Source organism: Magnolia sinica, chromosome 14, assembly GCF_029962835.1.
Source record: "Magnolia sinica isolate HGM2019 chromosome 14, MsV1, whole genome shotgun sequence".
In the NCBI taxonomy this organism is placed as follows: domain Eukaryota; kingdom Viridiplantae; phylum Streptophyta; class Magnoliopsida; order Magnoliales; family Magnoliaceae; genus Magnolia; species Magnolia sinica.
This window is the reverse complement of record NC_080586.1, coordinates 35,130,223-35,154,282: the sequence shown is the minus strand read 5'-3', so window position 1 is coordinate 35,154,282 and position 24,060 is coordinate 35,130,223. Positions and strand designations below refer to the sequence as shown.

General features: G+C 38.9%; 1 non-coding gene across 1 annotated transcript; it reads right to left on the bottom strand.

The window, feature by feature from the left end:
- Positions 1–2,225: 2,225 nt before the first annotated feature.
- On the bottom strand, positions 2,226–2,328 carry LOC131226380 (small nucleolar RNA R71). The gene has a single exon (XR_009161769.1). It is a non-coding gene; the product is annotated as a small nucleolar RNA R71 (small nucleolar RNA).
- Positions 2,329–24,060: the final 21,732 nt, after the last annotated feature.

The following is a 24,060-nucleotide window of genomic DNA, read 5'->3' as shown; positions in this document are numbered from 1 at the left end:
GTTTTGGCCCACCATACTTGATCGTATGTACAATCCAAGCCGTCCATCATGTAGACGATTTAAAAACGTCCTAAGGGACGGTCTTTATTTGGAAACCGAGCAAGGAAAGATGGGGCTGTTTTGCATCCGAACTCGGCAGCGAAAGGGAGTCCGCACGCAGCTGTTGCTGCGACAGCGTTTCCACCGTCCTTCCAGCTGCTATAAGAAAGAGAGAGAGAGCTCGTTTCGAAGGGAAGCCAGAGGGAAAAAGGCTAGAAATCGAGAGTTTTGAGGAGATCAAGAGAAAGAGAAGAGAAAGAAAAGAAAAGAGAAGAAAAGAGAAGAAAGAGTTTAGCAAGATGTTTTCATTCCATCATTGTTATTTTTCTTACTTTTTAACTAATCACATGGATAGCTAAATCCTTTAGCTAGGGCTGAGATGAAGCCTCCAACTTGAATAGTCCTTGTTTGTTGATTTAATCCTAATTTAATTGATTTGTTTCTTTCTCTAGTATGCTTAATTGAAAGTTTTGTGCTTCTCCATTCTAGGAGTTTAACCAAAGTCTAGTTATGGATGTTGTTTGGAACATTATCTAGGTGCTTGTGTCTGACCATGAACAGGTTCCTATAGAGGAAGAAACAGGAATTTACATCTCTTCATGCCTGACTATGGATGGAAAGTTGTAATCCATATGCTTTAAGGAATTATACATTCTGTGTGCCCAACCAAGGACATAGAGTGCGCTTTATTTATTTTTTTATATCAATCTGAATTAGGGTGAATCAACAGGCAGAACAAGGTTTATGATAGTTAGGGGTGGATTCGAAAGTCCTAGTCTTCTCTTTGATTGAATTTTCTCCATTATTCTTAGTTATTTTTCCATTGATTTTTATTTAGTTTATTTAATTACTATCGCAAATATCTGTTGGATTAGTTAAGAAGAGTCTTTAATTTTGAATTGTGACGACCAGTCCTCGTGGGAACAATCTCGTAATACGTACCATATCTACATCTGATTCGTATACTTGCGAGTTTAAAAATCATTTAAATCAGGTTGGTTTAAATAAAACATCAAGTTTTTGGCGCCGTTGCCGGGGACTGTTTCGGTCCAATTGGATTTAGGATTCTCTCTTATCATAATTCATAGTCTTAGGTTTTTTACTAACTCTAGGTTAAATTTTTTTAGAAACTAACCTATTTCCTGTTTTGTAGGGACCTGACATAAACTACTAATTTGGTAATCTCTTTCCAAATTTTCTATTTTTTTTCTAATTTCTATTTTTAGAATTAAGGTTTTATTTTTTTTTAGAAAGTTTCTATTTCTAGGCTATTTTATTTTATTTTTAGAAATTTCCTATTTTCTAATTCTAGATTCTGATTCTTCTTTCAAGTAATTTTCTATTTTCTAGTTTTAGAAATTTTTTTCCCTTTTTAGAAACTAACCTAGCTTTTATTTCTAAGATTAGAAACTTTCTTTTTTAGAAATTAACCGTTGCTTAGGATTTTTCTAGCATTATTTTAGGAAATTCAATTTATTTTTTGTTATGTCTACAGGAATTGAGGAAGGAAGCTGCTAAATAACATTGTCTTCAAAAGGAGGAGCTCTCAAATCTTCAGACATTCATCATCTCCTTTTCTCGGGTTCTTCCTTCCAATTCTCGTTTACATAGCTTTCTCTTGTTTTTAGGAATTCATAACTTTTTCCTTTAGTTTTATTCATCTTAGGTTGCATCTTAGTTTAGTTTTCTTTCTTATATTGATAACATAGTTTATGCTAGGACGTAGATCTCTGAACATAGAACTAGCACATTTTGATCCTGAAATAGAAAGAACCTTTCATAGAAGATTTAGAAACATCCTGTTTGAAATGGCGGAAGAGAATGGAACTAAAGCTCTTAGAGATTATTCAGCTCCTGTCCAATTCAATGCGCCTTCATGTATAGTGTTGCCTGCCACCACAGCAGCACACTTTGAACTTAAACCTGGGGTCATACAACTGTTGCCATCCTTTTATGGTTCAAATAAGGAGGATCCATATCATCATGTGAAAGAATTCTTAGACATTTGCTCCACCTTTAAGTTCCAAAACTTTTCAGACGATTCGATCCGTTTGTGCCTTTTTCCTTTTTCTTTGAAGGATAAGGCGAAAGCATGGTTGAATTCTCTAGGAGTTGGGACTATCACTACATGGGACCAACTGTCTAAGAAGTTCTTAAACAAGTTCTTCCCAGTTCACAAAACTAATGCTCTCCGTAGAGAAATTACGAATTTCACACAAAAAGAGGGTGAGCACTTTCATGAATGTTGGGAAAGATGGAAGGACTTCTTAAATGTCCACACCATGGTTTTGAAAAGTGGCAACAAGTTCAATACTTCTATGACGGTCTGACACCCCAAAACCGTCGCATGGTTGACGCCACCAGTGGAGGGTCATTCATGACCAAAAGTGATGTTGAAGCGTGGAATTTCTTTGAGACCTTGTGTGAAAATTCCCAGCAATGGGACTACTCAAATAGAGGTGAAAGGAGTCCCTAACCACAGAAGAAAGGTGGTATATATGAGGTAGGAGTCACGCCAGATCTTTATGCCAAAATTGATAGCCTGACAAAGAAAGTGGATGCTTTAATGTTAAATAATGGACCTCCACAAACAACTCAAGTCGAGTCATGTGCCATATGTTCTAGTCTTGCCCATCCTACGCAATCTTGTCCATCTAGTTCAGCATTTTCAGAATTTCTCTCTGAACAAGTACATGCTATGAACACCTTTCAGAGAACTGAGAATAATCCTTACTCGAAAACCTACAATCCAGGGTGGGCTAGGCATCCAAATTTTTCTTGGGCAAAAGGACCACAACAAGGAGGACCATCTGGAAATCCTCCTATGCAACCTTACTCCCAAGTTGGCAGTCAACAACCTCAGTAGTTCTCACAGTATCAACAAGTGCCTCCACAATCTAGGAAACCATCTCTTGAGGATACACTCAATCTTTTTATGCAGAGTTCACTTCAATTTCAAAAAGACACCCAACATACTTTACTAGCTAACCAGCAGAGTTTACATGCAAATGCGCAATCCATTGCCAAGCTGGAAGTACAGTTGGGTCAACTTGCTGTCACATTGAGTGAGAGAGAGAAGGGCAAGTTCCCTAGTCAACCTGTGGTAAATCCAAAAGGACAGTATGAGATTGGCTCTAATTCAAACCAAGAACAATATCATGAGCAAGCCAAATCAATCATTACCCTTAGGTCCGGTAAACAGATCGAGAACAAAGTAGAGATGCCTAGGGAAGAATCAAAGTCCAATACGGAAGATCAAAATGAAATAGAGAGACATACTAGTGCATCCAAAGTCCAACAACACTCTGACTCTCCAGGAACCACTCATGTGCCATCTTATGTGCCTAAAGCACCTTTTCCTCAACGTCTGGCACCGGTTAAGAAAGGAAACAACTTTAATGAGATATTGGACATGTTTAAGCAAGTGCAAATCAACATTCCGCTGCTTGATGCTATCAAACAAGTTCCTGCTTACGCTAAGTTTCTTAAAGATTTATGCACTCAAAAGCGTAAGATGAATGTTCATAAGAAGGTCTTCCTTGCGGAGCAACTCAGCTCCATGATTCAACACAACACCCCTCCTAAATTTAGGGATCCAGGAGCGCCTACCATTTCTTGCGTCATAGGAGATCATAAGATTGAGAAGGCATTGCTTGATTTAGGGGCGAGTGTCAATTTGTTACCATATTCTGTGTATGAGCAGCTAGGACTTGGTGAGCTGAAATCAACCAAAATAACACTCCAACTAGCTGATAGATCTGTCAAGGTGCCCCGTGGTATTATTGAAGATGTGCTGATCCAGGTTGATAAGTTTTATTTTCCAGTGGATTTCATTGTTCTAGATACTCAGCCTGTCCAGAATCCTACAAGTCAAATCCCAGTTATCTTAGGACGTCCATTCTTGGCCACATCCAATGCAATCATAAATTGCAGGAATGGAATTATGAAGTTGTCCTTTGGTAACATGAAGATCAAGCTCAACGTTTTCAATGCTGGACAACAAATGTCAGACTCGGATGATATATTTGAAGTGAACATGATTGAGAGTCTAGTGCATGACTCTTTCCTTGAATCTTCCGATGACGCTCTTGAGACTTGTTTAGCACATTTTGGCAGAGATTTTGACATAGAAAGTTCCATCCAAGAAGTCAATGCATTGCTTGACTCTAATCCAGAAATGAATACAACAAAATGGAAAGCTAGAGTGGAACCCCTTCCACCATCTGAGTCTAAACTGGTCCCATCTATTGAGAAACCACCCAAAGTCGACCTTAAACAATTACCTGAAAATCTCAAGTATGCATTTTTAGGACCTTCTGAAACCCTGCCTGTCATCATAGCTGCTAACCTTGATAAAGAACAGGAGGGTAAGTTGCTTAATGTTATTAGAGAACATAAGGCAGCTATTGGGTGGACAATAGCAGACATAAAGGGAATAAGCCCCACGGTGTGTATGCATCGTATTCATCTTGAAGAAAACGAAAAAACATTGCGTGAAATGCAAAGGAGGCTTAACCTTAACATGAAAGAGGTCGTTCGGGCTGAGGTGCTAAAATTGTTAGATGTTGGTATCATTTACCCCATTTCTGATAGCACATGGGTCAGTCCAGTTCAAGTTGTTCCTAAAAAGTCTGGGATTACGGTGAAAAAGAATGAGGATAATGAGTTAGTACCAACGCGCATGACTACGGGTTGGCGAGTTTGTATTGATTACCGTAAACTGAACCTGGTCACAAGGAAGGATCATTTTCCTCTTCCTTTCATAGATCAGATGCTTGAGAGATTGGCAGGGCATAGCTATTATTGTTTCCTGGATGGTTATTCTGGGTATAATCAGATTCCCATTGCTCCCGAGGATCAAGAGAAAACCACATTTACATGTCCTTTTGGCACATATGCCTATCGGCGTATGCCATTTGGATTGTGTAATGCACCTGCGACCTTCCAACGATGCATGATGAGTATTTTTTCAGACATGGTTGAGCGTTTTCTTGAGATTTTCATGGATGATTTTTCAATTTTTGGCTCTTCATTTGATAAATGTTTATACCATCTATCTCTTGTCTTGGAAAGATGTGAAAAAATGAACCTGGTATTGAATTGGGAAAAGTGTCATTTTATGGTTCAAAAAGGGATTGTACTCGGGCATGTTATTTCAAGTAAAGGCATTGAAGTTGATAAAGCCAAGATTGATTTAATTTCTAGTCTTCCTCCACCCAGAACGGTTAAGGAGATTAGATCATTTTTAGGGCATGCGGGATTTTACAGGAGATTCATTAAGGATTTTAGCAAAATCTCTCGACCCTTATGCAATTTACTATCTAAAGATGTTGCTTTTGTCCTTAATGATGAGTGTCGGCAAGCTTTTGATAAGTTGAAGCATTTACTGACTTCTGCTCCAATCATCCAACCACCTGATTGGAGTTTACCTTTTGAGCTTATGTGTGATGCTTCTGATTATGCTGTTGGAGCCGTCCTAGGACAAAGATTGAACAAAATGCCTCATGTCATTTATTATGCTAGTAGGACTCTAAATGATGCACAGCTCAACTACTCTACCACTGAAAAAGAATTGTTGGCGGTGGTATTTACTCTAGACAAATTCAGGTCGTATCTGATAGGATCAAAGGTTATAGTGTTCTCAAATCATGCAGCATTGAAATATCTTCTTTCTAAAAAAGACGCTAAACCTCAATTGATTCGGTGGATTCTCTTGCTACAAGAATTCGATATTGAAATTCGGGATAAAAAGGGTTCCGAAAATGTAGTAGCCGACCATTTGTCTAGACTTGTCTTAGAGTCCACAGTGGATCCTTTGCCAATGAATGAGTCTTTCCCTAATGAACAACTTCTAACTATTTCTCAATTACCTTGGTACGCAGACATTGTAAACTATCTTGTTACAGGTCAACTTCCTTCTCATTGGACTAAACAAGATAAATCCAAATTTCTTGCTGAGGTTAAACATTTCTTTTGGGATGACCCATACTTATTCAAAATTTGTCCTGATCAGATTATTAGGAGATGTGTGCCTGAGAGTGAGTTTCATAGTATAATCTCCTTTTGTCATGATCATGCCTGTGGTGGTCATTTTGGTTCAAAGAAAACAGCTGCAAAAGTCTTACAAAGTGGATTTTATTGGCCTACACTGTTTCGGGACACCCATGCCTTTTGTTCAACATGTGATAAATGCCAACGTATGGGTAATATTTCTCACAGGAACATGATGCCACTTACCAATATTCTTATTGTTGAAATATTTGATGTTTGGGGTATTGACTTCATGGGCCCATTTCCCCCGTCATTTGGTTATGTGTATATCCTTGTGGCCGTCGACTATGTCTCAAAGTGGATTGAAGCAGTGCCATGTAAAACGAATGATCACAGAGTTGTGGTCCGTTTCTTAAAAGAAAATATTTTTTCTCGTTTTGGCACTCCTCGAGCAATTATAAGTGATGGAGGTACTCATTTTTGCAACAAACCGTTTGAATCTTTAATGAAAAAATATTCCATCACTCATAAAGTTGCAACGCCATATCATCCACAAACAAGTGGTCAAGTTGAGGTGTCAAATCGGGAGATTAAACAAATTTTAGAGAAAATGGTTCGCCCCGATCGTAAGGATTGGTCGCAACGGTTGAATGATGCTCTTTGGGCATATTGTACGGCCTTCAAAACTCCGATTGGAATGTCTCCGTACAGGCTTGTATTTAGGAAAGCCTGTCACTTACCTGTGGAATTAGAACATCATGCTTATTGGGCCATCAAAACTTTTAATTTTGATTTGCACAAGGCCGGATCACATCGTAAACTTCAACTCAATGAGTTAGAGGAAATTCAAAATGAGGCATATGAGAATGCAAAAATTTACAAAGAGCAGACAAAAATCTTCCATGACAAGTCGATTCTTCGCAAGACATTTGAACCGAACCAGAAAGTATTATTGTACAATTCCAGGCTACGCCTCTTTCCTGGAAAACTACGTTCGCGGTGGTATGGTCCGTATCGAGTCGTAAAAGTATTTCCTCATGGAGCAGTTGAGATTCAAAATCTAACAGACGGGAATATCTTCAAAGTAAATGGTCAATGGCTGAAACCATATTTAGATGATTTGGTGAACAAAGATGTGGAGGAAATTTATTTGGCGGACCCAGGTTATCAAGATTGATTAGTTCATGGTCCACTCTTGTCTGGCTGAAGACGTTAAACTTAGCGCTTCTGGGAGGCAACCCAGTTTTTCATTCCATTTCACTTTTCTCATTCATGAGTTCAATGTTTGTGGGTAGCATTGCTGCAAACCCTCACGAGACTACAACTCGTCCACTAGGGGTAACCTAGGGGTTTAAAGGCTTGTTGCATACGCTAAATGCAATCGAGAGCACCTGCGAAAGTGGTATAGGTGGGATTTTCTTTTTGCGTTTTTACCATTTTTCTTTTGTTGATTTCTCTCTTATGCTGACTTGCTCTTACATGGATATTTTTTTTGGAAAGCCTCTAGATTCTTTCATACATATACTATTTGTCCATCACTCCTCTTTTATTTTCGTTGTCCCATATGCATTGCATGCTTATTTCTTTTACATTGAGGACAATGTAGATTTTAGGTTGGGGGTGGGCGATTAGGTTACCTCATCAGTATTTTCTTGGTCTTGAGCACAAATTGTGAAAATTTTTAAATTTTTCTGGAACTTCTTGTGCATTTGAAGTGATTGTGAAGGATAAGGGTGATTTTAACATTGCAAGGTACAGAATGTCGGTAATTTATAACTCTTGGATTCAACCATCTGTTAGATTTCACAGTTAAGTTTGAATTATTAACCCATAATTAGAACTTTTAAACATTGATTGAGTCATGATCTCACATATCACATCTCGGTGCACATTAAGGTTTCGTTTCAACATTAAATGATTAACTTGGTAATCACTAAGTATGAAAGAAACCAGCCTAAATTTTTTAGCTTCGGTCTATAACTAAGAATTGAGAGAAAGCGTAAGTCATATAATCTTCACCATAGGTTTGCTCCCTATATACGAAGATTCGATTCCCCATGGTTGACATGAGAAAAGGGTTAGGAGTACAATCTTTACCATAGGTTTGCTCCCTATAGGTGAGGATTTGATTCCCTTCCTTGGCGTTACTGTTCAAGAAAAAAATCAAAGGCTGATAGAATGAAAAGTTAATCTGTAAGGCAAGTGTTGGTTTCAGTTGTCATGCATTCCGTTGTTAATTACCAATGATATCATGAAATTGACAATTGGATCTCTTAATGATAGTAAGCCGAGATTACACTATACGCTCGTGGAACTCAATGTTTAAAATATTCTAATTAATGGATTAATATTTTGAAATTGATTATGAAGTTTATCGTGAGCTTGATTCTAGAAAGAAAAATTCTGTGCACCATTCATGAAACTTAGAATTCTCGCGCCTCGACGATCTGTTCACAAGTCACTCGGGTTCATAGGAAATGTTCTTTATTTCTAAAATTATTTTTCGCATGTTTTGCTCGGGACTAGCAAAATGCTGGTTGGGGGTTGTGATAAGGGTCGAATATTGCATATCAGACCCTAATTAGTATATGATTTTATGTACATGATAATGCTTAATGGAATATTTTAATTATATTTTTGTTACAGGATGAAATCAGGAGCGTTGATGGAAAAAGAGTACTACAAGCGTGGATTTGATGTTCCAAAGTCACCAGAGCAAGGGACGCACTCGAGAGAACTAAGACTGAGTAATTCACATGCCAGGGACCCGAGGAAATCAAGCCGTTCACGTTAAAAAGGCCCGAAAATGGTCCAGAATGCAAGATCACATGGTTCTCGCCATCCGATTGACTCGAAACTTCATGCATAGCCTGGATGCCATAAATAAACCGTACATATTAAATTTCAACCATTGGATATCTCGAGAAGTGGGTCAATGGACACATCAGCCCATTAATCTCCAATTTTAGGCCCACCTACAATCTGGATATACTTCAAATTTGACTTAAACGGTTTAAAGAAGATGAGCAATAGGATGGATGGATTGGATTTCTCGAAATCATCACAGTGGACCCATATCTATAGCGTGTGTACACAGTGCACATGTGCACTGCCTGAGCACCGAACGGACTTAAGTCGGTCAGCGCTGCTGACCCGACTTTCTTATTTCAAAAACGGAAATTTCCGTTTCAGCGCGTGTAACGGACGGAAAGTCCGTTTTTACGGACCGCTGTGGGCCCCACCGGTAGCATGTACGTCTGATCCAAGCCATTCATCGTGTAGAAGGGTTCAATATCTATAAAGCCATGTTTACAGTTTGTGCCCATACGTGCACACGTGTGAGATATAGAGGTCACAAGCGGGCTGCCCTGTAACGTTCAAAAAGATCTCAGCATGATTCCTTCTCTGGGCAACGTCCACGCAAATTCAAAACCACCCATATGCGGTCGAAATTCCGTCCTGCATCCAATGGACGGATTGGATTTATCAAAAGAACATCGACGTGGGGCCCACCAGCACCACAGCAGACGGAATCCGCGTACCCTGTTTTAGCGCGCAGGACGCTGTCCGATTTCTGCAGCAGTTTTGGCCCACCATACTTGATCGTATGTACAATCCAAGCCGTCCATCATGTAGACGATTCGAAAACGTCCTAAGGGACGGTCTTTATTTGGAAACCGAGCAAGGAAAGATGGGGCTGTTTTGCATCCGAACTCAGCAGCGAAAGGGAGTCCGCACGCGGCTGTTGCTGCGACAGCGTTTCCACCGTCCTTCCAGCTGCTATAAGAAAGAGAGAGAGAGCTCGTTTCGAAGGGAAGCCAGAGGGAAAAAGGCTAGAAATCGAGAGTTTTGAGGAGATCAAGAGAAAGAGAAGAGAAAGAAAAGAAAAGAGAAGAAAAGAGAAGAAAGAGTTTAGCAGGATGTTTTCATTCCATCATTGTTATTTTTCTTACTTTTTAACTGATCACATGGATAGCTAAATCCTTTAGCTAGGGCTGAGATGAAGCCTCCAACTTGAATAGTCCTTGTTTGTTGATTTAATCCTAATTTAATTGATTTGTTTCTTTCTCTAGTATGCTTAATTGAAAGTTTTGTGCTTCTCCATTCTAGGAGTTTAACCAAAGTCTAGTTATGGATGTTGTTTGGAACATTATCTAGGTGCTTGTGTCTGACCATGAACAGGTTCCTATAGAGGAAGAAACAGGAATTTACATCTCTTCATGCCTGACCATGGATGGAAAGTTGTAATCCATATGCTTTAAGGAATTATACATTCTGTGTGCCCAACCAAGGACATAGAGTGCGCTTTATTTATTTTTTTTATATCAATCTGAATTAGGGTGAATCAACAGGCAGAACAAGGTTTATGATAGTTAGGGGTGGATTCGAAAGTCCTAGTCTTCTCTTTGATTGAATTTTCCCCATTATTCTTGGTTATTTTTCCATTGATTTTTATTTAGTTTATTTAATTACTATCGCAAATATCTGTTGGATTAGTTAAGAAGAGTCTTTAATTTTGAATTGTGACGACCAGTCCTCGTGGGAACGATCTCGTAATACGTACCATATCTACATCTGATTCGTATACCTGCGAGTTTAAAAATCATTTAAATCAGGTTGGTTTAAATAAAACATCAGGCATCCGTAAGTTGGATCGCAGTCGTCGGTCCTGAATTTTTCTTGCACGTCCTTGTCCAATATTAACCCTCATAACTCTCTTCAGAGGTCAAATTTAGACTATTTTAGGTCATTGTAATGGCAATTATCAAGCTTCCAAGTTGCCCCAGAATTGCCTAATTCAGAGACCGTTCGATATGCCAAAAGCACGTTGGAACTCTTCGATCATTATTTTAAAATATGGTGTGTTAATCTTTCCAAATCGCGTGATCCAATGGAAACGCCAATAACTCCATCATTTGATGTGGGATTGGATCGATTTTTTGTGATTTCAAAGGTACTTTAGTGCTCTTTCATTTTTGACTGGAATCGTCATATTCCAAAACCATTTGGGCATTCGTAAGTGGGATCGCAGTTGTCGGTCCTGCATTCTTCATTCATCTTCTTGTCCAATAATAACCCTCATAACTCTTTCTTCAGAGGTTGAATTTAGACCATTTTAGCTCAAACCAATGGTTACTTGTCAAGCTTCCAAGTTGCACCAGAATTGCCTAATTCAGAGACCGTTCGATATACCAAAAGTACATTGTAACTCTTCGATCGTCATTTTACAATATGGAGGGTTAATCTTTCTAAATCATGCGATTCAACGAAGACGCCTATAACTCCATCATTTGAAGTCGGATTGGGTTGATTTTTGGTAATTTGAAAGGTACTTTAGTGCTCTTTCATTTCTGATAGATATCATCATATTCCAAGACCAATTGGGCATCCGTAAGTGGGATCCCAGTCGTTGGTCCTAAATTTTTCCTCCACCTCCTTGTCCAATAGTATCCCCCATAACACTCTCTTTAGAGGTCGAATTTAGACTAATTCAATTCATTGTCAAGCTTCTTAGTTACACCAGAATTGCCTAATTCAGAGACCGTTCGATATGCCAAAAGCACATTGGAACTCTTCGATCGTCATTTTCCAATATGGAGTGTTAATCTTTCTAAATCACGCGATCCAATGGAGACACCTATAAATCCATCATTTGATGTCAGATTGGGTCAATGTTTGGTAATTTGAAAGGTACTTTATGCTCTTTCAATTCTGACTGAAATTTTTGTATTCCGTGAGCATTTGGGCATCCGTAAGTGGGATTGTAGTTGTCGGTCTTGAATTTTTCCTTCATCGCCTTGTCCAATAGTTACCCTCATAACTCTCTTTTCAGTGGTCAAATTCAGACTATTTCAGCTCATTTTAATGGTAACTTTTCAAGCTTCCAAGTTGCCCCAGAATTGCCTAGTTTAAAGACCGTTCAATATGCCAAAAGCACGTTGGAACTCTTCGATCGTCATTTTATAATATGGAGTATTAATCTTTCTAAATCGTGCGATCTAATAGAGACGCCTATAACTCCATCAATAGATGTTGGATTGGGTTGATTTTTAATAATTTGAAAGGTATTTTAGTGCTCTTTCATTTCTGACAGGAATCATCATATTCTGAGACCATTTGGGCATCCGTTAGTGGGATCATTATCGTTGGCCTTGAATTTTTCCTCCACCTTCTTCTCCAATAGTAACCCTCATAACTCTCTCTTCAAACATCAAATTTAGACTATTTCAGCTCATTGTAATGGTAACCTGTCAAGCTTCTAAGTTGCACTAGAATTACCTAATTCATAGACCGTTCGATATGCCAAAAGCACGTTGGAACTCTTCGATCGTCATTTTACAAAATGGAGTGTTAATCTTTCCAAATCGCGCTATCCAACGGAGACGCCTATAACTCCATTTGATGTCGAATTGGGTCAATTTTTTGTCATTCGAAAAGTACTTTAGTGCTCTTTTATTTCTGGCAGGAATTATCGTATTCTAAGACCATTTGGGCATCCGTAAGTGGTATCGCAGTCGTCATTCCCGAATTTTTCCTCCACCTCCTTGTCTAATAGTAACCCCCATAACACTCTCTTCAGAGGTCAAATTTAGACTATTTCAGCTCATTGCAATGACAACTTGTCAAGCTTCCAAGTCGCACCGGCATTGCCTAATTTAGAGACAGTTCGAAATGCCAAAAGCACGTTGGAACCCTTCGATCGCCATTTTACAATATGAATTGTTAATCTTTTGAAATCCCCCGATCCAATGGAGGTGCCTATAACTCCATCATTTCATGTCGGATTGGATCGATTTTTTGTCATTTCAAAGGTACTTTAGTGCTCTTTCATTTCTGACTGGAATCGTCGTATTCCGAGACCATTTGGGCATCCGTAAGTGGGATCGTAGTCGTCGGTCCTGAATTCTTCATTCATCTCCTTGTCCAATAATAACCCTCATAACTCTTTCTTCAGAGGAAGAATTTAGACTATTTCAGCTCATTGCAATGGTAACTTCTCAAGCTTCCAAGTTGCACCAGAATTGCGTAATTCAGAGACTGTACGATACGCCAAAAGCATTTAGAACTTTTCGTTCGTCATTTTACAAAATGGAGAGTTAATATTTCCAAATCACAAGATCCAATGGAGATGCCTATAATTCCCTCATTTGATGTCGGATTGGGTTGATTTTTGGCCATTTAAAAGGTACTTCAGTGCTCTATCATTTCTGACTGGAATTGTCGTATTCAGAGACCATTTGGGCATCTGGAAGTGGGATCATAGTCGTTGGTCTTAAATTTTCCCTCATCTCCTTGTCCAATAATAACCCCCATAACTCTCTCTTCAGAGGTCAAATTTAGAATATTTCAGCTCATTGGAATGATAACTTGTCAAGCTTCCAAGTTGCACCAGAATTGCCTAATTCTGAGATCGTTCAATATGCCAAAAGCACATTGGAACTCTTCTATCATCATTTTACAATATGGAGTGTTAATCCTTCCAAATCGCGTGATCCAATGGAGATGCCTATAATTCCATCATTTAATGTTGGATTGGATCAATTTTTGGTCATTTCAATGGTACTTTAGTGCTCTTTCATTTCTGAATGGAATCGTCCTATTTTGAGACCGTTTGGGCATCCGTAAGTTGGATCGCAGTCGTCGGTCCTGAATTTTTCCTGCACCTCCTTGTCCAAAATTAACCCTCATCACTCTCTTCAGAGGTTGAATTTAGACTATTTCAGATCAATGCAATGGCAATTATCAAGCTTCCAAGTTGCACCAGAATTGCCTAATTCAGAGACCGTTCGATATGCCAAAAACACATTGGAACTCTTCGATCGTTATCTTAAAATATGGTGTGTTAATCTTTACAAATCGCGCGATCCAATGGAGACACCAATAACTCCATCATTTGATGTGGGATGGATCGATTTTTTGTGATTTCAAAGGTACTTTAGTGCTCTTTCATTTCTGACTGGAATCGTCGTATTCCGAAACCATTTGGGCATCCGTAAGTGGGATCGCAGTTGTCGGTCCTGTATTCTTCATTCATCTTCTTGTTCAATAATAACCCTCATAACTCTTTCTTCAGAGGTTGAATTTAGACTAATTTAGCTCAGAGCAATGGTTACTTGTCAAGCTTCCAAGTTGCACTAGAATTGCCTGATTCAGAGACCGTTCGATATGCCAAAAGTACGTTGTAACCCTTCGATCATCATTTTACAATATGGAGTGTTAATCTTTCTAAATCATGCGATCCAACGAAGACACCTATAACTCTATCATTTGAAGTCGGATTGGGTCGATTTTTGGTAATTTGAAAGGTACTTTAGTGCTCTTTCATTTCTGACAGGTATCGTCGTATTCCGAGACCAATTGGGCATCCGTAAGTGGGATCGCAATCGTTGGTCCTGAATTTTTCCTCTACCTCCTTGTCGAATAGTAACCCCCATAACACTCTCTGCAGAGGTCGAATTTAGACTAATTCAGCTCATTGCAATGGCAACTTGTCAAGCTTCCAAGTTACACCAGAATTGCCAAATTCAGAGACTGTTCGATATGCCAAAAGCACATTGGAACTCTTCGATCATCATTTTACAATATGGAGTGTTAATGTATCCAAATTGCTTGATCCAATGGAGAAGCCTTTAACTCCATCATTTGATGTCTGATTGGGTTGATTTTTAATAGTTTGAAAGGTACTTTAGTGCTCTTTCATTTCTGACTGGAATTGTCATATTCTGAGTCTATTTGGGCATCCGTAAGTGGGATCACAGTCGTCGATCTTGAATTTTTCCTTCATCTCCTTCTCCAATAGTAACACTCATAACTCTCTCTTCAGAGGTCGAATTTAGACTATTTCAGCTAATTGTAAGGGCAACTTGTCAAGTTTCCAAGTTGCACTAGAAATGCCTAATTCAGAGATCATTCGATATGCCAAAACAACGTTGGAATTCTGCGATTGCCATTTTAAAATATGGAGTGTTAATCTTTCAAAATCGCACGATCCAATGGAGACGCCAACAACTCTAATTTTTGGTAATTTGAAAGGTACTTTAGTGCCCTTTCATTTTCCATTGGAATCGTCGTATTTCTAAACCATTTGGGCATCCGTAAGTGGGATCGTAGTCATCGGTCCTGATTTTTTCCTTCATCGCCTTGTCTAATAGTAACCCTCATAACTCTCTCTTCAGCGGTTGAATTTAGACTATTTCAACTCATTGCAATGGTAGTTGGTCAAGCTTCCAAGTTGCACCATAATTGCCTAATTCAGTGACCGTTCGATATGCCAAAAGCGCGTTGTAAATCTTTGATAGTCATTTTACAATATAGAGTGTTAATCTTTCCAAATCGCCCGATCCAATGGAAACGCCTATCACTCCATCATTTGATGATGGATTCGATCGATTTTAGTCATATCAAAGGTACTTTACTGCTCTTTCATTTCTAACAGGAATCATCCTATTCAGAGAACGTTTAGACATCCGTAAGTGGGATCGTAGTCGTCGGTCTTCAACTTTTCATTCATCTACTTTCCAAAAATAACCCTCATAACTCCCTCTTCAGAGGTCAAAATTAGACTATTTCAGCTCATTGTAATGGTAACTTGTCAAGCTTCAAAGTTGCACCAGAATTGCCTAATTCAGAGGCTGTTCGATATGCCAAAAGCACTTTGGAACTCTTAATTCGTCGTTTTACAAAATGGAGTGTTAATCTTTCCAAATCGCGCGATCCAACGGAGATGCTTATAACTCCATCATTTGATGTCGGATTGGATCGATTTTTAGTCATTTCAAAGGTACTTTAGTGCTCTTTCATTTTTAACTAGAATCGTTGTATTCCTAAACCATTTGAGCGTCCATAAGTGGAATCGTAGTCGTTGGTCCTAAATTTTTCCTTCATCGTCTTGTCGAATAGTAACCCTCATAACTCTCTCTCTTAAGAGGTCGAATTTAGACGATTTCAGCTCATTGCAATGGCAACTTGTCAAGCTTCCAAGTTGCACCAGAATTGCCTAATTCAGAGACCATTCGATATGCCAAAAGAACGTGGGAACTCTTTATTCCTAATTTTACAATATGAAGTATTAATCTTTCCAAATCGTGCGATCAAACAGAGATGCCTATAACTCCATCATTTGATTTCGGATTGGTTCGATTTTTGGTCCTTTCAAAGGTAATTTTGTTCTCTTTCATTTCTGACTGGAATCATCGTATTCCTAAAGCATTTGGACGTCCGTAAGTGGGATCGCAGTCGTCGGTCCTGAATTTCCTTCATCGCCTTGTCGAATAGTAACCCTCATAATCTCTCTTCAACAGTCAAATTTAGACTATTTCAGCTCATTGCGATGGTAACTTGTCAAGCTTTCAAGTTGCACCAAAATTGCCTAATTTAGAGAGCGTTCGATATGACGAAAGCACCTTGGAACTCGTCAATCATCATTTTACAATATGGAGTGTTAATCTTTCCAAATCGCGCGATCCAATGGAGACGCCTATAACTCCATCATTTGAAGTCGGATTGGATCAATTTTTGGTCATTTCAAAGGTACTTTAGTGCTCTTTCATTTCTGACTAGAATCGTCCTATTCTGAGACCATTTGGGCATCCATAAGTGAGATCGCAATCGTCGGTCCTGAATTTTTCCTCCACTACCTTGTCCAATACTAACCCTCATAACTCACTCTTCAAAGGTCGAATTTAAACTATTTCAGGTCATTGCAATGGCAACTTATCAAGCTTCCAAGTGGCACCAGAATTGCCTAATTCAGAGACCGTTCGATATGCCAAAAGCACATTGGAACTCTTCGATCATCATTTTACAATATGGAGTGTTAATCTATCCAAATCGCTTGATCCAATGGAGATGTCTATAACTCCATCATTTGATGTTGGATTGGGTCGATTTTTGGTAATTTGAAATGTACTTTAGTGCTCTTTCATTTTTGACTAGAATCGTTATATTCTGAGTCCATTTGGGCATTCGTAAGTGGGATCGCAGTCGTTGGTCTTTAATTTTTCCTTCATCTCCTTTCCAATAGTAACACTCATAACTCTCTCTTCAGAGGTCGAATTTAGACTATTTCAGCTCATTGCAAGGGCAACTTGTCAAGTTTCTAAGTTGCACCAGAAATGTCAAATTCAAAGATCGTTCGATATGCCGAAACAACGTTGAAACTCTGCGATCGCCATTTTACAATATGGAGTGTTAATCTTTCAAAATCGCACGATCCAATGGAGACGCCAACAACTCTAATTTTTGGTAATTTGCAAGGTACTTTAGTGCCCTTTCATTTTCCACTGGAATCGTCATATTTCTAAACCATTTGGGCATCCGTAAGTGGGATCATAGTCGTCAGTCCTGATTTTTTCCTTCATTGCCTTATCCAATAGTAACCTTCATAACTCTCTCTTCAGCGGTCAAATTTAGATTATTTCAGCTCATTGCAATGGTAGCTGGTCAAGCTTCCAAGTTGCACCATAATTGCCTAATTCAGTGACCATTCGATATGCCAAAAGCGCGTTGTAAATCTTCGATCGTCGTTTTACAATATAGAGTGTTAATCTTTTCAAATCATGCGATCCAATGGAAACGCCTATCACTCCCTCATTTGATGTCGAATCCTATCGATTTTTAGTCATATAAAGGTACTTTACTGCTCTTTCATTTCTGACAGGAATCGTCCTATTCAGAGACCGTTTGGACATCCGTAAGTGGGATCGCAGTCGTCAGTCTAGAATTTTTCATTCATCTACTTGTCCAAAAATAACCCTCATAACTCTCTCTTCAGAGGTCGAATTTAGACTATTTCAGCACATTGTATTGGAAACTTGTCAAGCTTCAAAGTTGCACCAGAATTGCCTAATTCAGAGACCGTTCGATATGCCAAAAGCACGTTGGAACTCTTCATTCATTTTACAATATGGAGTGTTAATCTTTCCAAATCGCGCGATCCAACGGAGATGCCTATAACTCCATTTAATGTCAGATTGGATCAATTTTTGATCATTTCAAAGGTACTTTATTGCTCTTTCATTTCTGACTGGAATCGTCGTATTCCTAAACCATTTGAGCATCCATAAGTGGGATCGCAGTTCGGTGCTGAATTTTTCCTTCATCGCCTTGTCGAATAGTAACCCTCAAAACTCGCTCTTAAAGGTCGAATTTAGACTATTTTAGCTCATTGCAATGGCAACTTGTCAAGCTTCCAAGTTGCACCAGAATTGCCTAATTCAGAGACCGTTCGATATGCCAAAAGCACGTTGGAACTCTTTGTTCATCATTTTACAATATGGAGTGTTAATCTTTCCAAATCGCGCGATCCAACGGAGACGCTTATAACTCCGTCATTTGATGTCGGATTGGATCGATTTTTGGTAATTTCAAAGGTACTTTTGTTCTCTTTCATTTCTAACTAGAATCGTCATATTCCTAAACCATTTGGATGTCCGTAAGTGGGATCGCAGTCGTCAGTCCTGATTTTACATTATCGCATTGTCAAATAGTAACCCTCATAACTCTCTCTTCAGCGGTCAAACTTAGACTATTTCAGCTCATAGCAATCGTAACTTGTCAAGCTTCCAAGTTGGACCAGAATTGCCTAATTCAGAGACCATTCAATATGCAAAAAGCATGATAGAACTCTTCGATCGTCATTTTACAATATGTAGTGCCAATCTTTCCAATTCGCGTGATCCAATGAGGATGCCTATGACTTCATCATTTGCTGTCAGATTGGATCAATTTTTGGTCATTTCAAAGGTACTTTAGTGCTCTTTCATTTCTGACTGGAATCGTCCTGTTCTGAGACCGTAAGTGGGATCGCAGTCGTCGGTCCTGAATTTTTCCTCCACCTGCTTGTCCAATATTAACCCTCATAACTTACTCTTCAGAGGTTGAATTTAAACTATTTCAGATCATTGCAATGGCAACTTATCAAGCTTCCAAGTTACACCAGAATTGACTAATTCAGAGACCGTTCGATTTGTCAAAAGCATGTTGGAACTCTTCGATCGTCATTTTACAATATGGAGTCTTAGTCTATCCAAATCGCTTGATCCAACGCAGATGTCTATAACTCCATCATTTGATGTCGGATTGGGTTGATTTTTGGTAGTCTGAAGGGTACTTTAGTGCTCTTTCATTTCTGACTGGAATCGTCATATTCTGAGTCTATTAGGGTATTCGTAAGTGGGATCACAGTCGTCGGTCTTGAAATTTTCCTTCATCTCCTTGTCCAATAGTAACCCTCATAACTCTCTCTTCAGAGGTCAAATTTAGACTATTTCAGCTCATTGCAATGGCAACTTGTCAAGCTTCCAAGTTACACCAAAATTGCCTAATTCAAAGACCATTCGATATGCCAAAAGCACGTTGGAACTCTTCGATTGCCATTTTACTATATGGAGTGTTAATGTTTCCAAATCACGCGATCCAATGGAAACGCCTATAACTCCATCATTTGATGTCGGATTAGGTCGAGTTTTGGTAATTTAAAAGGTACTTTAGTGCCCTTTCATTTCTAACTGGAATCGTCGTATTGCGAAACCATTTGGGCATCTGTAAGTGGGATCGCAGTCGTCGAGGTTAATTTTTTCCTTCATCTCCTTGGCCAATAGTAAACCTCATAATTCTCTTTAGAGGTTGAATTTACACTATTTCAGCTCATTGCAATGGTAACTAGTCAAGCTTCCAAGTTGCACTAGAATTGACTAATTCAGAGACCATTCGATATGCCAAATACACGTTGGAACTCTTCGATCGTCAGTTTACAAAATGGAGTGTTAATCTTTCACAATCACGCAATCCAACGGAGACACCTATAACTCCATCATTTGATGTCGGATAGGTCAATTTTCGATCATTCGAAAGGTACTTTAGTGCTTGTCATTTCTGTCTAGAATCGACGTATTCCAAGACCATTGGGCATCCATAAGTGGGATCACAGTCGTCAGTCCTGAATTTTCCTTTTGTCTCCTTGTGAAATAGTAACCCTCATAACTCTCTCCTTAGATGTCAAATTTAGATTATTTCGGCTCGTTGCAATGGCAACTTGTCAAGCTTCCAAGTTGCACCAAAATTGCCTAATTCAGAGACCGTTCAATATGCCAAAATCATGTTGGAACTCTTCGATCGCTACTTTACAATATGGAGTGTTAATCTTTCGAAATAACGTGATCTAGTGGAGATGCCTGTAACTCCATCATTAGATGTCGGATTGGGTTGATTTTTGTTAATTTGAAAGGTACTTTAGTGCTCTTTCATTTTTAACAGGAATCGTTGTATTCCGAAACCATTTGGGCATCCATAAGTGGGATCGCAGTCGTCGGTCCTGAATTTTTCCTTCATCGCCTTGTCCAATAGTAACCTAGATAACTCTCTCTTTAAAGGTTAGATTTAGACTATTTCAGATCATTGCAATGGTAACCTTTCAAGCTTCCAAGTTGCACCAGAATTGCCTAATTCAGAGACCGTTCGATATGCCAAAAGCATGTTGTTACTCTTTGATCGTCATTTTACAATATGGAGTGTTAATCTTTCCAAATCATGCGATCCAACGGAGACGCCTATAACACCTTCATTTGATGTCGGATTGGGTCAATTTTTGGTAATTTTAAAGATACTTTAGTGCTCTTTCATTTCTGACTGGAATCGTCATATTCCGAGACCATTTGGGCATTCATAAGTGGGATCGCAGTCTTCAGTTCTGAATTTTTATTTCATCTCCTTGTCCAATAGTAACCCTCATAACTCTCTCTTCAGATGTCAAATTTAGACTATTTCAGCTCATTGCAAAGGCAACATGTCAAGCTTCCAAGTTGCACCAGAATTGACTAATTCAGAGACCGTTCGATATGCCAAAAGCACGTTGGAACTCTTTAATCGCCATTTGACAATATGTTGTGCTAATCATTCCAAATCACGTGATCTAGTGGAGACACCTATAACTCCATCATCAGATGTCAGTTTGGGTCATTTTTTGGTAATTTGAAAGGTACATTAGTAGTCTTTCATTTCTAACAGGAATCGTCGTATTATGAAACCATTTGGGTATCCGTAAGTTGGATCGCAATCGTCGGTCCTAAATTTTTCCTTCATCGCCTTGTCCAATAGTAACCTGCATAACTCTCTCTTCATAGGTTGAATTTATACTATTTTAGCTCATTGCAATGGTAACTTTTCAAACTTTCAAGTTGCACCAGAATTGCCTAATTCAGAGACTGTTCGATATGCCAAAAGCATGTTATAACTCTTCGATCGTCATTTTACAATATGGAGTGTTAAGCTTTCAAATCGCGTGATCCAACGAAGATGCCTATGACTCCATCATTTGATGTCAGAATGGGTCAATTTTTGGTAATTTTAAAGGTACTTTAGTGCTCTTTCATTTCTGACCAGAATCGTCGTATTCCGAGACCAGTTGGGCATCCGTAAGTGGGATCGCAGACGTCGGTCCTCAATTTTTCATTCATCTCCTTATCCAATAATATCCCTCATAACTCTCTCTTCAGAGGTTGAATTTAGACTATTTTACCTCATTGTAATGATAACTTGTCAAGCTTCCAAGTTGCACTAGAATTGAATAATTCAGAGACCGTTCGATATGCCAAAAGCACATTGGAACTCTTCGATCATCATTTTACAAAATGGATTGCCAATCTTTCCAAATTGCATGATCCAATGAAGACGCTTATAAATCCATCATTTGATGCCGGATTGGGTCGATTTTTGGTCATTTGAAAGGTACTTTATTGCTCTTTTATTTCTAACTGGAATCGTCGTATTTCGAAACCATTTGGGCATTCGTAAGTGAGATTGCAGTTGTCGGTCTTGAATTCTTCCTTCATCATCTTGTCCAACAGTAACCCTCATAACTCTCTCTTCAGAGGTCAAATTTAGACTATTTCAGCTCATTGCAATGGCAACTTGTCATGCATCCAAGTTGCACCAGAATTGCCTAATTCAGACGCCATTAGATATGCCAAAAGCACGTTGGAACTCTTTGATCGTCATTTTACAATATGGAGTGTTCATCTTTCCAAATCACAGGATCCAATGGAGACGCCTATAACTCCATCATTTAATGTCGGATTGGGTCAATATTTGGTAATTAGAATGGTACTTTAGTGCTCTTTCATTTCTAACTGGAATCATCGTATTCCAAGCCCATTTGGGCATCCGTAAGTGGGATCGCAGTTGTCGCTCCTGAATTTTTCCTTCATCTCCTTGTCCAATAATAACCCTCATAACTCTCTCTTCAGAGGTCGAATTTAGACTATTTCAGCTCATTGCAATGGCAACTTGTCAAGCTTCCAATTGCACCAAAATTGCCTAATTCAAAGACCGTTCGATATGCCAAAAACATGTTGGAACTCTTCGATCGCCATTTTACAATATGGACTATTAATGTTTCCAAATCCCACGATCCAATGTAGACGCCTCTAACTCCATCATTTGATGTCGAATTGGGTCGAGTTTTGGTAATTTGAAAGGTACTTTAGTTCTTTTTCATTTCTAACGAGAATCGTCGTATTCCAAACCATTTGGGCATTCGTAAGTGGGATCGCAGTTGTTGGTCCTAAATTTTTCCTTCATTGCCTTGTCCAATAGTAACTCGCATAACTCTCGCTTCAGAGGTCAAATTTAGACTATTTCAGCTCATTACAAGGGCAAACTTGTCAAGCTTCCAAGTTGTACCAAAATTGCCTAATTCAGAGACTGTTCGATATGACAAAAACACGTTGGAACTCTTCGATCGCCATTTTACAATATGGACTTTAATGTTTCTAAATCCCATGATCCAATGTAGATGCCTATAACTCCATCATTTGATGTCAGATTGGGTCTAGTTTTGGTAATTTAAAAGGTACTTTAGAGCTCTTTCATCTCTTACAGGAATCATCGTCTTCCGAAACCATTTGGACATCCGTAAGTGGGATCGCAGTTGTCGGTCCTAAATTTTTCCTTCATCGCCTTGTCCGATAGTAACCTGCATAACTCTTGTTTCAGAGGTCGAATTTGGACTATTTTATCTCATTGTAATGGTAACTTGTTAAGCTTCCAAGTTGCACCAGAATTGCCTAACTCAAAGACCGTTCAATATGCCAAAAGCACATTGGAACACTTCGAGCGTCATTTTACCATAGGGAGTGTTAAATTTTCCAAATTGCGCAATCTAATGGGGATGCTTATAACTTCATCATTTGATGTCGGATTGGATCAATTTTTTTATCATTTTAAAGGTACTTTAGTGCTCTTTCATTTATGACAGGAATCATCGTATTCCGAGACCATTTGAGCATCTGTAAGTGGGATCACGGTCATCGGTCCTGAATTTTTCTTCCACCTCGTCCAATAATAACCCTCATAACTCTCTCTTCAGAGGTTGACTTTAGACTATTTCAACTCATTGCAATGCCAACTTGACAAGCTTCCAAGTTGCACAGAATTGCCTAATTCAGAGACCGTTCGATATGCCAAAAGCACCTTGGAACTCTTCAATCGTCATTTTACAATATGGACTGTTAATCTTTCCAAACCGTGCGATCCAACGGAGAGGCCTATAACTCCATCATTTTATGTTAGATTGGGTCGATTTTGGGTATTTTGAAAGGGACATTAGTGATCTTTTATTTTTGACTGGAATCGTCGTATTTCCGAGAACATTTGGGCATCCGTAAGTGGGATCGCAGTCGTCGGTACTGAATTTTTCATTCATCTCCTTGTCCAATAGTAACACTCATAACTCTCACTTTAGAGGTCGAATTTAGTGTATTTCAACTCATTACAATGACAACTTGTCAAGTTTCCAAGTTACACCGGAATTTCCTATTTCAGAGATAGTTCGAAATGCCAAAAGAACGTTGGAACTCTTTAATCATCATTTTACAATATGGAGTGTTAATTTTTCCAAATCACGTAATCCAATGGAGACGCCCACAACTCCATCATTTGATGTCGGATTCCATCAATTTTTGGTCATTTGAAAGGTACTTTAGTGCTCTTTCATTTCTGACAAGAATCATCGTATTCCGAGACCATTTGGGC